Here is a 12,627-nt window from a genome sequence, read left to right as displayed (position 1 = left end):
AAAGGTTAAAGCAATCATGGACATGCCACCACCAAAGAATATCAGTCAGCTAAGGACATTACAATGACGGCTTCAATCCATCTGAAGATTCATTGCACAATTGGCTGATAAGTGTCACCCATTCACACATTTGCTACACAAGAACATCCGCTTTCAGTGGGATGCCCAATACCAGCAAGCATTTCAGACACTTAAAGACTATCTCATGAATCCACCATTGCTAATCCCACCAGATCCAAGTAGACCATTATTACTTTATATCTCAGCGACAAGTACAACATTAGGTGTATTATTGGCACAACATAATGCAGAAGGCAAAAAGTGTGTTGTATACTACATCTCTCGCACACTGGTTGGCTATGAACTCAATTACACACCTATTGAGCGAGTTTGCCTAGCAGTAATCTTAGCAGCCACTAAATTGTGGCACTATCTGTTGACACACAAGGTACAACTCATCGCAAAGATTGATCCACTCAAGTACTTACTTAGCAAAGCAGCATTGACAGGTCGCTTGGCCAAATGGGTGATGATTCTAAGTGAATTTGACATTGAGTATGTGGACCGTAAAGCTATCAAAGGTCAGGTTATTGCAGATCAGTTGGCCGATGCACCACTCATAGGCGATCATCCTCTCATTTCCAATTTTCCAGATGAAAAGATATTCATGATCACAGAAGCACAGCCATGGAAACTATATTTTGATAGTTCATACACTAGGCACGGCTCGGGGGCAGGCATTCTGTTTATCACACCTCAAGGTGACAGCATCCCGAAGTCTTACAGGCTCACATTTCCATGCACCAACAACATAGCAGAGTATGAGGCCTTGATCACAGGACTCGGGCTAACCGTACAATGGAAATTAAAAGAACTACAAGTATATGGCGACTCACAACTGGTCATTCGACAAGCAACAGATGAATATCAGACCAAGGATGATAAACTCATGCCATACAAGCAAATGGTGGACAATCTAAACACATCATTTATTACTATCACCTTTGAGCAGATACCAAGAGATCAGAATCGAGCTGCTGACGCTATGGCTACTATCGCATCTCTACTAGATCTTCCACATAATTCAACACGCTACGAGTTCTTGGTAGAACAGCTTTGGATTCCTGCTTATGATATCCCTGAAACCAAAATGATATGTCACCTTGTTGGTTCCGAATCCCCATGGTACGGTGAGCTCTACACCTATCTCCACGATCACACCCATCCTCCCAACCAATCAAATAACCAACGAAAAACCTTCATTCGCCAAACTGCTCGATATACCATTATTGCCGAAACCCTATACCGACGTAGTCTTGATGGTACTCTCCTTCGATGTCTGGAACAAGATGAGATAAAAAAGGCTTTGGAAGAGGTACATGAAGGAATTTGCGGGACTCACTCAAGTGGTCCGTCACTAGCCAAGAAACTCATGCGAGCTGGATATTATTGGCCATCTATGGAAAAGGATTCCTACTACTTTGTCAGAAAATGCAAGAAATGTCAAGTTCATGGTGACCTGATACATGCACCGGCCCAGGAACTGCAACCAATCACGACACCATGGCCTTTCTGTCAATGGGGCCTTGACCTTGTGGGTAAGATTCATCCATCTTCATCCAATGGCCATAAATTTATCATTACCGCCACCGAATATTTCACAAAGTGGATCGAGGCTGTTCCACTTACCCAAGTCACCGACAAGCAGATCGCCTCATTCATCCTCAACTACATCATCTACCGGTATGGTGTGCCCATGTCCATTGTCATAGATAACGGTCTTCCTTTCAAAAATCAGGATGTCGGTGAGCTTTGTGAGAAATTTCATATCCAACACCGCTTTTCCACTCCCTATTACCCACAAGGCAATGGTCAGGTCGAAGCATCTAATAAAAAGATATTGAGAATCCTAAAGAAGACAGTCAATGATGTCGGTCGTGATTGGCATGTTCAATTAAATCCAGCATTATGGGCATACCGAACTAGCATTCGAACCCCTACAGGTGCAACTCCTTATTCATTGGTCTATGGTGCAGAAGCTATCTTGCCTATTGAGGTCGAGATACCATCATTATGGGTTTCCTTGCACAATCTCATCGATGATGAAGCCTACAGAGTATCCCGTCTTCAGGACTTAGAGTTACTTGATGAGAAACGACAAGCTACATACAATCACCTCAAAGCCTATCAGCAGCGCATGAGCAGAAGCTACAATCACCAAGTTAGACCTCGTACATTTGAGGTAGGTGATCTTGTTCTACGAGAGAATCCTCGCAACCAACCAAACCGAGAACATCAGGGCAAGTATGAATCAAACTGGCTGGGCCCATATGTTGTCACTGCTATGTTCAGATCCAGGGCATATCAGTTGACTACATCAGAAGGAGAACCGCTTGCAGATCCAATCAATAGCATGCACCTCAAACGGTTTTACACATAAGCTGTACAAAGCATCAGGCTCCCCTGCATATCAGAAAATACCAAAAACATTCAGAAAAATGTCCTGAAGAAAATACAAAAACATTCAAAAAAGTAAAAGAAAAATCATGCATCCAAACGGTGAACAACCACTCCGGTGGCACCTTGGGTAAGTGCGATGGTGAAAACCTGGCAAACAGGCGCCACTCGTAAGGGCTATGGCTCCATTGTCTTTTCAGACTTGTTGCGATCACATTTACTTCATACATACATCCATCCATCCGAAACCATGGCTTGTTATTCCTCTGCAATTAAGAAAGTACTCCATGCGTCTAGCATCCCACTTTTTCATAGTCAGGTCTAAAAACTGGGGGCAATACCCTTAACCTATTGATGGAAGTGGATTCTACATTGTCTTATGTGTCATTACGCTCTTCATTCAGGCAATCATCAAAAATATCAAAAACATTCAAAAATGTCCCAGGAAATATCAAAAACATTCAAAAACAATACAAAATCCAAAAACATTCAAAAATGTTTCACAAAATCCAAAAACATCGGAAAAACCATCGAAACTCACCCAAAAACATGGCAACACCGTGTACATATTCATCCGATCAGATACAAAATAAACATTGACAAACTACTCACATAATGACCATTTACCAATCAACCACACAATCAACATCAACAATCAAACTGTCTTTTAAACAAGGATGCATCCTTCCTTATCAAAACAAAGACAAGATGGCGTTTTCTTTGACAAGAAAATTCTGTTAGGCTATCAAATACTTGGTTGATTTGTGAGTACAATCGTTTATGTATCTGTATCAGGATCTTTCAGCATTGTTTTGTATCATTTGCACATTATTTCCGATGAAGTTCTGGGGCATGTACTAATGGTGTCTACGTGGGAAGTTCACTAAGCTATGTGATCATAGGCAAAAATACAGTCATAGATCACTACGGCTTGCTGACTACAGCGTATACCTCGACCATATGAGCATGAACCATTACCAAGGATCTATATTCCTTTATTCTTTATGTATATACTGTTTGTTTATAGGTACAATGCTCATTCTTTGCTTCCTCCTCATCCAAACTAGATAAAGGTTTTATCTCTTATTACGGTATGCACTTGTCTCAGGATATGATTAGTCTAAGATCAAGGAGGATGATCCAAGTCATAAATGAAAGGAGATAATCCTTGTCTATTCCGCAAGCAATACTCAGGTCAACTTGATCCATTATATCAAGTTGCTTGTATTAAGTTGCTATATCAAATCCATGTAAGAAATACTCTGGTCATCTTGAATCATTATGTCAAGATGCTTGTATTCTCTTCCAACATTTTAAATCTCAATGATGAAAATCGAGCACTATGGATCGTCATTCCATCTCATCTGTATATACTGCATTCCGTTGCATTCCAGCCATCCATACATTCATAATAGCTGCATATCATGCATACATAGTCATAATAATGCATACTCTATTTTCCTCTTCTTCCATAGGAATGAGTCATAGGTCCTCCATTTCTTCTAACATCGAACCCCCCCAACCCTCCCCATCTCGATAATCAACATCACATACCCTTCATTGTTTCCCATCAACCCAATCAAGCCACGTTCATCACCATCCATCTCTAATAGGAGGGATTGTGTTTCCCATCCTCATTCATCCACACAATCAAGCAAGTTACTCTATCTACACAGATACATCAACTCACACACACCTAGACTATCAACAGATACTCTGATCAAGTATCTTCAGGTCTCAACAGGTAATCGATCATGGTAATCCTAGACTACATCAGGCATTTATCATAATGACCTAGTCTCAACGGGGCTGCCATGATTCCCCACAACCATCCATCACACGCACATACTATCAATTGATCAACCAATGAAACACAATCTAACGGACAATTACATCAATTGTCTCAGTCTCAATGAGTATTTTTGCTTCATATACCTTGACTTCATTGGGCAATTGCATCAATTGCCTAAGTCTCATCAGGTCACTTTGATTCACTTACTCAGACTTTATCTTGTCCAAGCAAACAACTGGCATCAACTATCATGCTTTGACTTGACCAGGGCAATTCAACCGATTGCACCAGATTGTTCAACCAATTTTGATCAATTGTATAGCATCACTCAAAAGAACAACCACCACATTTTCACTATATCTCCTGCATGACCTAAGGGTACTCACTGGCTTGATGTTTCTCCATTCTTCCCCCAATTTCTTCTATTTTTCACCCGCATGCCTAACTTTTTCTCTTCTACCACCCTGCCAATTTTCATTCTTTTTCGAGAGATCGCTCGATTTTTCAAAAAAATTCAGCCCATCTCTCGAGAGGGCATACCACTCATTAAATTTACATTTTATGGGGCATTTCTTCACACCAGTTTTTCTTTCTTTGAAACGATGCGATAAAACCGCACCGTCTCAAAGAGGGGCAAATGTAGTCATACAAATCTGTCCATTTTAATTAAATAAATATTTGCTATTTATTTGATTAAAAATCCACTAGCCATCAATTAATTAAATTAATATTTAATTAATTCATCCCCAAACATTCTTCTATTAATTAAATAAATTATTCAATTTATTTTAATTAATTCATTAAATCAAATTTCAATCAATTAAATAAATAAAATCAATTTATTTAATTAAATCCCCTTTTCCTCTTTTAAATAAATTAAATAAAACATTTATTTAAATCATTATCCTCACCCCACTTGCATTTTCCTACAAATACAACTTGCACACATTTATTGAAATAAATGAATTTTTATTTTTATAAAATCCTATTTTCCCTCACCCACCAAATCCACTTGCAAAAATCTAATCCCCTTCTAGATTCTTCTAACCCCTTCCTAATTAGCCTAATCCATCCCCTAATTATTGTCACATTCCTAAGCAAAGGGAACTCACTTCTCAAAGCCTAAAAGTCTTTGATAACCATTAAAGGCTTTCAACCTTCAACCACTTAATTCCTCAAAATCTTTGATAGCCATTAAAAGCTTCCAACCTTCAACCACTTAATCCACAAAGTCTTCAAAAACCATTAATGGTTAACTCAAACCCTCTTACATGGTTAAAACATTTGTTTTAACTTAACCTTCACCCAACCCAAGGGTCTCATCAAGCCTTTAATGCTTTGACCATGATTATCTCTTAATCATTTGCACAAAGGTTTATCCTTGGATTAACTCTTAATCCAGTGGATAATCTTAATTTAGACTTGACCCTTAGCCTTTAGATAACCATGAGGTCTTCTCAGGACTTTAATGCCTCCAACCTCTTCTCTCAACCCAATCCTGTGTTGACACTTGTCACCATTTCATTGGTGCAAATTGTGCACATGGATCCCCAACTTTCAAGCTTGACCCTTGATTAAACCTTTCAATCCTGGCCATCCATTGCTCCATTTTTCCTATAAATAGAGCCCATTCCTTCATAATCCAGATCCTGAAAACTTGTATGCATTTAGGCTATAGACATTTTTAGAGAGCATTTTAGCATAATTAACTCATATTTTGTCTTTTTGGTTAAAATATATCATTTTAGCATCAATAGATTAGTATTAGCTTTTCATTTCACATTTAAAGCTATACTACAATCTCAATCCTCCATAAGCATCCATAGTGCAAAAAGCTGCTGAGAGCTACACTATTTTGGAACTTGGAGAGGAGAGGAACAAGGGAGAAGAAGCTAAAGCCATGCTAAGAGGCAGTTGGAGATGCCTCATAATCTTTGTTTTGTTTATTAGATATATTAGCATGCTTTTAGTGTCTCTTTTGGTATGCCTTCATAGATTAGTTTTTGATTGACTAACACTAACGATTTTTGTGTCTTTGGTGTTGTTTATCATTTGCTAACCTTGTGCCATTTAGGAGGGCATCACTATGTTTCAACTATCAATCACATTTCGATGGACAATTATGTCTCTACCATTATCATCAAGGACAAAATGCCTGAAAGTTCTACCTAAAGACCCAAGATTGTCCTAAAAGGCATTGGATCTTCTTTTGAACCTAACTCTGAATGTAATGTTACAACTCGTCGAGGTAAATTAACTTTGTAAGGTGCTCCAACTAAAACCACCACTTCCTCATCAGCCAAGCCTAAGTATGACCTTGTAGAATAGTTAGGGAAGACACCCATGCTTATCTCCATCCTCAAGCTCTTACGCATATCCCCCGCACATAAAGCCATTCTTGACAAAATCTTGGGAGACACTTCTATCCCTACTAATCTGAACATGGACAAATTTCAAGCCATGGTGGGATACCTTTCCATTCCACACTCCCTTACATTTACAGAAGATGACGACGCCTTCGTGAGCCAACCACATAATGTACCTTTACACATTGAAGCCTTCCTACACAAACATCGAATAAAAAAAGTCCTGATTGATGGAGGAGCAGGTCTAAACATTTGTACATTGAGCACTATTAAACAATTGGGATATTCAGACAAAGCTATGAATGCTACAAACAAAATTACCAAACAAGGCATATGATGGTGAAGAGCATTCATCCAAAGGCACAGTCACCTTACCTCTCAGAGTTGGGCTAGTTACAAAGGATGTGGTTTGTCAAGTCCTAGACCTGGATCTCACATACAATATATTGCTAGGACGTCCTTAGATTCATGAGATGAGGGCAGTCCCATCTACATACCACCAATGCATTAAGTTTCCTCACAATGGAGTTAAAATAATGGTTAATGGTGATCCTAATCCATTCATATATTGCAATAACTTGAGACCAAAAACTGAGACGACCATTCCAAGTAATAGAGAAGTTGTCCCTTCTTCGGCATACATTGATCCTGAATCATTAAAACCTTTGACATCAAAAGAAGGGGAGCTTAAAGGGAAATATCAGGACAAAGGCATGGGTGAATACACTTTGAATCAAACCATGTTCTTACAACAAGTTATGAGTTCACCAAAATAATATGGATGACCATGTCCTTCTAAATGGGTATCCATCATTACACTCAAATGGGATCCTATTATCTTCCAAAAGTGGGGTGAAGTGGAGGAAGAAGATTTATACAAAATGCTTTACAAAGATCCTGAAAATGATACACAAGATGACATCACCATACCATGTGAAAAATATGGCAAAGTGTTCAAGATCCTACAAAAATTTGGGTATGATGGTAAAATTCCTCTTGGTTTAAGAAACGAAGGTATCATTCAACCTTTGCAACCAAAATTAACATTCAAAAAGGAATGCTCGAAAGGACTTGGTTTCATGTCTTCCAAGGTAGACATTCGAAAGATAGAAGAAGCATTACAAATCAAAGCTGCCAGAAATCAACAAGAGAACAGCTATTCCACATACTCCAATGAATGGGAATGGGATTCAGACAAATCCTCTAGTGACTATGAACTCGCTGAGACATTCAGAGCACTAGGTGAACCCACAAAAGAAGAGGAATTTTATAGAAAATTCAAAGTTGGTCAAGAAACAACCTCTGAGGATCTCACACAGTCCCTGCCTTTAGGTTCTTGGTCGAAATCACAAAGAATGAGGACACCCGTCCTGGAATGCGCTACTAGTAATGACAATTTGGATTCGTTCACGATCGAGATAGATGAGGAGAGTGCCAATGATGACCTCGATAATTACCTTGAAATACTTGAATATAACTACATTTTCGCCCTTAGTCCCACTAACTTTGAAAACATTGAAGGTCTTCCCCTTGTCTACCGCCAACTTATTGACTGGGACCATGAAGGACCTGTACAGTTCAACACATTCCAAAATGATGAAGCCTTTATTGACTATCTAGGCATATGAGATGATCTTCCCCCTGGGGACCATAAGGCAAGATACACTATAGAACTCAACAATGTGGCATATTTTGGTGAGGGTGTTGGGCCTTCCAGTCGCAAAAATATAAAAAATAAAATCAAGTCAAGAGTCTTATGGTGAAAACCACATTGTGGCACTGTCTTAACCCAAAAAGGTAAAAAGAAAGGATGTATCTGAGGGCAAAAACCTCTCTGAGGCACCTGAAGATGGAAGGCTCAACATTCTCCCAGTATCATATGAAGAAAAATCATCTATGTTAATGGAGGAGACCATCAAAACAAACATTGGTACAGAAGAAATTCCACATAACATATTCCTAGCACAATCTCTGACAGAGACAGAAAGACCAAAGTTCATAAGTTTCTTTATGGAGTGACAAATCAGTTTTGCATGGTCATATGCTGATATGCTTGGATTAGATCCGGATTTAGTAATGCATCATTTGACAGTCAAACTGGGGGCAAAACCAGTCAAACAAAAATTAAGAAAGATGCATCCACAAGTGGCATCATTAGTCAAAGCGGAGCTTGAAAAATTACTGGATGTCGGTTTCATATGCCCAATTGATTACCCTGAATGGATCTGCAACTTAGTACCTGTCAATAAACTAGATCGTAGCATCAGGATATACACATATTTCAGAGACATCAACAAAGCTTGTCCTAAGGAAGATTTTCCATTGCCAAATATCAACCTGATCCTAGACCTCACAGCAGGTCATGCGATGCTATCTTTGATGGATGGATTCTCTAGCTATAATCAAATAAAAATCGCATCCAAGGATCAGCACAAAACAACATTTACTTATCCTTGGGGAACTTTCTGCTGGAATGTCATGCCCTTTGGGCTAAAGAATGCAGGCACTACATACCAAAGAGCTATGACTACTATCTTTCATGATCCCATGTACATTACTATGGAAGATTATGTTGATGACCTCTTGGGAAAATCACTAGGTAGAGATACACATTTGGACATACTGTCAGTCGTTTTTGATCAGTTGGAAAAATTAGAAAGTAAGATTAAACCCCAAGAAATGTGTCCTTGGCGTAACCTTCGGGAAGCTTCTGGGGTTCATTGTCTCAAAAAGAGGAATTAAAGCCGATCCAACAAAAGTCAAAGCCATCCTAGAGATGCAACCACCAAGAAATATCAGTCAACTTCACTCTTTGCAAGGGAGACTCCAATCCATACGAAGATTCATAGCACAACTTGCAGATAAATGTCATCCTTTTCAACATTTGCTACATAAAAACATCAAATTCAAATGGGATGATAACTGTCAATAGGCTTTCCAGATACTCAAAGATTATCTTCTGAATCCACCAGTCTTGATGCCACCAGTTTTTGGATCAACCCCTATTACTATACATATCCACTACTTCAACAGCGCTAGGGGCACTCTTAGCATAATAAGATGTTGAGGGCAAAGAAAAGGCAGTCTACTACATTAGTCGCACTTTGGTGGGATATGAGCTAAAATACACACCAATTGAGCGTGCATGTCTCGCTATGGTCTTTGCTTCGCAGAAATTACGACATTGCATGCTAACTCATAAAACTAAGTTGGTTGCAAGGATTGATCCATTGAAATACTTTCTCAACAAAGCAACGCTTACTGAGCGACTAGCCAAATGGGTGATTCTCTTGAGTGAATTCAACATTGACTATGTGGATAGAAAAGAAATAAAAGGACAAGCTATTGCAGATAAATTAGCAGATGCTCCCATGATAGATGATGCTCCTCTAACTTCAAAATTTCCATATGAATCCATCTTGATAGTATCACACACAAAGCCTTGGCAACTATACTTTGACGGCTCATACACACAACATGGTGCAGGAGCTGGCATCCTCTTCATCACACCTCAAGGGGATTCCATACCAAAATCATATTGATTATCATTTCCTTGCACTAATAACATAGCAGAATATGAGGCATTAACAACTGGATTACGGATTGCAGTTCAGTGGAAGATCCAGGAACTCCATGTTTTTGGGGACTCTCAACTTGTAATTCATCAAGCAATTGATGAATACCAAACAAAAGATGAAAAATTAATGCCTTACAAACAAATGGTGGATGACCTGAAACAACATTTCACGAAGTTAGACTTTGGGCAGATACCAAGAGAGCAAAATCAAGCCGCGGATGCTATGGCTACTATTGCTTCACTAATCGATCTACCATAGAATGAAACCCACTATGAGTTCTTGGTGGATAACCTTTTGGTTCCCTCATATGAGATCACTCCTACTGAGATGATATGTGTCGTTTGTCCTGATTCCCAGTTATATGGTTCCATTTTTACATACCTTCACAATAATACCCTTCCTCCTGACTTATCAAATAGCCAACGCCGCACTTTCATTCGCCAATGCTCCTAATACGTCATTTTAGTCGATATCCTATACCGTCAAGGTCTAGATGGCACTCTTCTTAGATGTTTGGAAAGGGATGAAGCTCAGATTGTGTTACGCAAAGTTCATGAAGGGATATGTGGTCCATATTCTAGTGGTCCTACCTTAGCCAAAAATCTCATCAAGACTGGATATTACTGGCCCAATATGGAAAAAGACTCATATCAGTTTGTCAAGAAATGTAAGCAATGTCAAATTCATGGAGACCTCATTCATGCGCTAGCACAAGAACTTCAACCAATTGTGACTCCTTGGCCCTTTTGCCAAATGGGGACTCGATCTCATAGGCAAGATTCACCCTCCTTCCTCCAATGGCCACAAATTAATCATCACCGCCATAGAGTACTTCACAAAATGGATCGTAGTCATACCTCTTACACAAGTCACTGGAAAATAGATTGCTAAATTCATTCTCAACTACATCATTTGTCGAAACGGTATTCATGTTTCCATCATCACCGATAACAGGCATCCCTTCAAAAATCAAGATGTTCATGAACTTTGTGATCGCTTCCATATTACCCATCATTTCTCCACACCTTATTACCCCCAAGGTAATGGCCAAGCTAAGGCCTCAAATAAAACCATTCTTAAAATCCTAAAAAAGACAGTCGATGACATTGGTCGCAATTGGCATAGCCAACTTAACCCCACACTTTGGGCTTACCGCACAAGCATCTGCATACCTACAGGAGCTACACCTTATTCACTTGTCTACGGCGTTGAAGTTATCTTGCCTATTGAGGTCGAGTTACCCTCTTTATGAGTCTCTTTGTAAAACATCATCAATGATGAAGACTACAGGGTCTCTCACTTACAGGAACTTGAACTATTGGATGAACGAAGACAAACAACTTTTAATCATCTCAAGGCTTATCAAAAATGAATGAGTCACAGCTACAATCATAAAGTCAAGCCTCGCACATTTGAGGTAGGTGACTTAGTTCTCAAAGAAAATCTTAAAAATCAACAAGACAAAGAGAAGAAGGGCAAGCTTGAACCAAACTGGCTTGGTCCTTACATCATCACAATAGCCTATGGATCTGGTGCATATCAACTCTCAACCACAGAGGGTGAACCTTTGGAGGATCCTATCAACAGTATGCACCTTTGCAGGTTTTACACATAGCTCTTCAGAGTATCCCAATTCAAAAATACAAAAAAAAAAAAAAAATTCAAAATACAAAAAAAAAATCATAAAAATAAAAATAAAAATTGTTACTTGGTGAAAACCTGGCAAACAGGCGCTTTGTGACAAAAAAAAAAATTGATTGAAAAATCAAAAAAGTAAAGAAAAAGATTTTCGTCCAATGGTGAAAACCACTTTGGTGGTGCCCTGGGCAAGTACCATGGTGAAAACTGGGTCATCGGCACCATGTGTAGAGACATTGCTCCTCCCTCCTTCAAGATTCCATTTCATCCCTTCACTTTGCACACACTCACAGCCTATTCATTCATAATAAACTTTACACATTCCCATCATGGCTTGTCATTGATCTACCTAAGATTGCTTAGCCATTCATGATAAACATTCCTTTTCACCCCTTTCCATCCATAATAAATCAGCTCCTATATGTGGCTAAGAAAAATCCTACATCTCTTGACGGGTGTGGAACTGAGAGCATCGCCCGTTCTAAGGAGTGCAGTTTCTTCCAGTTTTCTTCAGTCTATCCATGCACAATCCATAATAAAGCAATATTTGCATCGTCAATCCACAATAAAGTTTCATCTTCTCTGCAATAAAGTATCAGTTTCATAGATTCAGTCAATTTCAGATGACACACAGTGGCAACAATGGGCTTTAATAAATCAAATCTTTCAACAGACTCAGACAACATTATGGTTAAATGCTATTTATCCTTTTGTGAAAGTAAACATTGTGACCACAATCAAATAGACTTATACAAGTGACAAGAGGCACTAAACTTGAGGACTATAGTGAATGTTG

The sequence above is a fragment of the Cryptomeria japonica genome, chromosome 11 (genome assembly GCF_030272615.1).
Source record: "Cryptomeria japonica chromosome 11, Sugi_1.0, whole genome shotgun sequence".
NCBI lineage: Eukaryota > Viridiplantae > Streptophyta > Pinopsida > Cupressales > Cupressaceae > Cryptomeria > Cryptomeria japonica.
Note: the sequence above shows the minus strand (reverse complement) of the source record.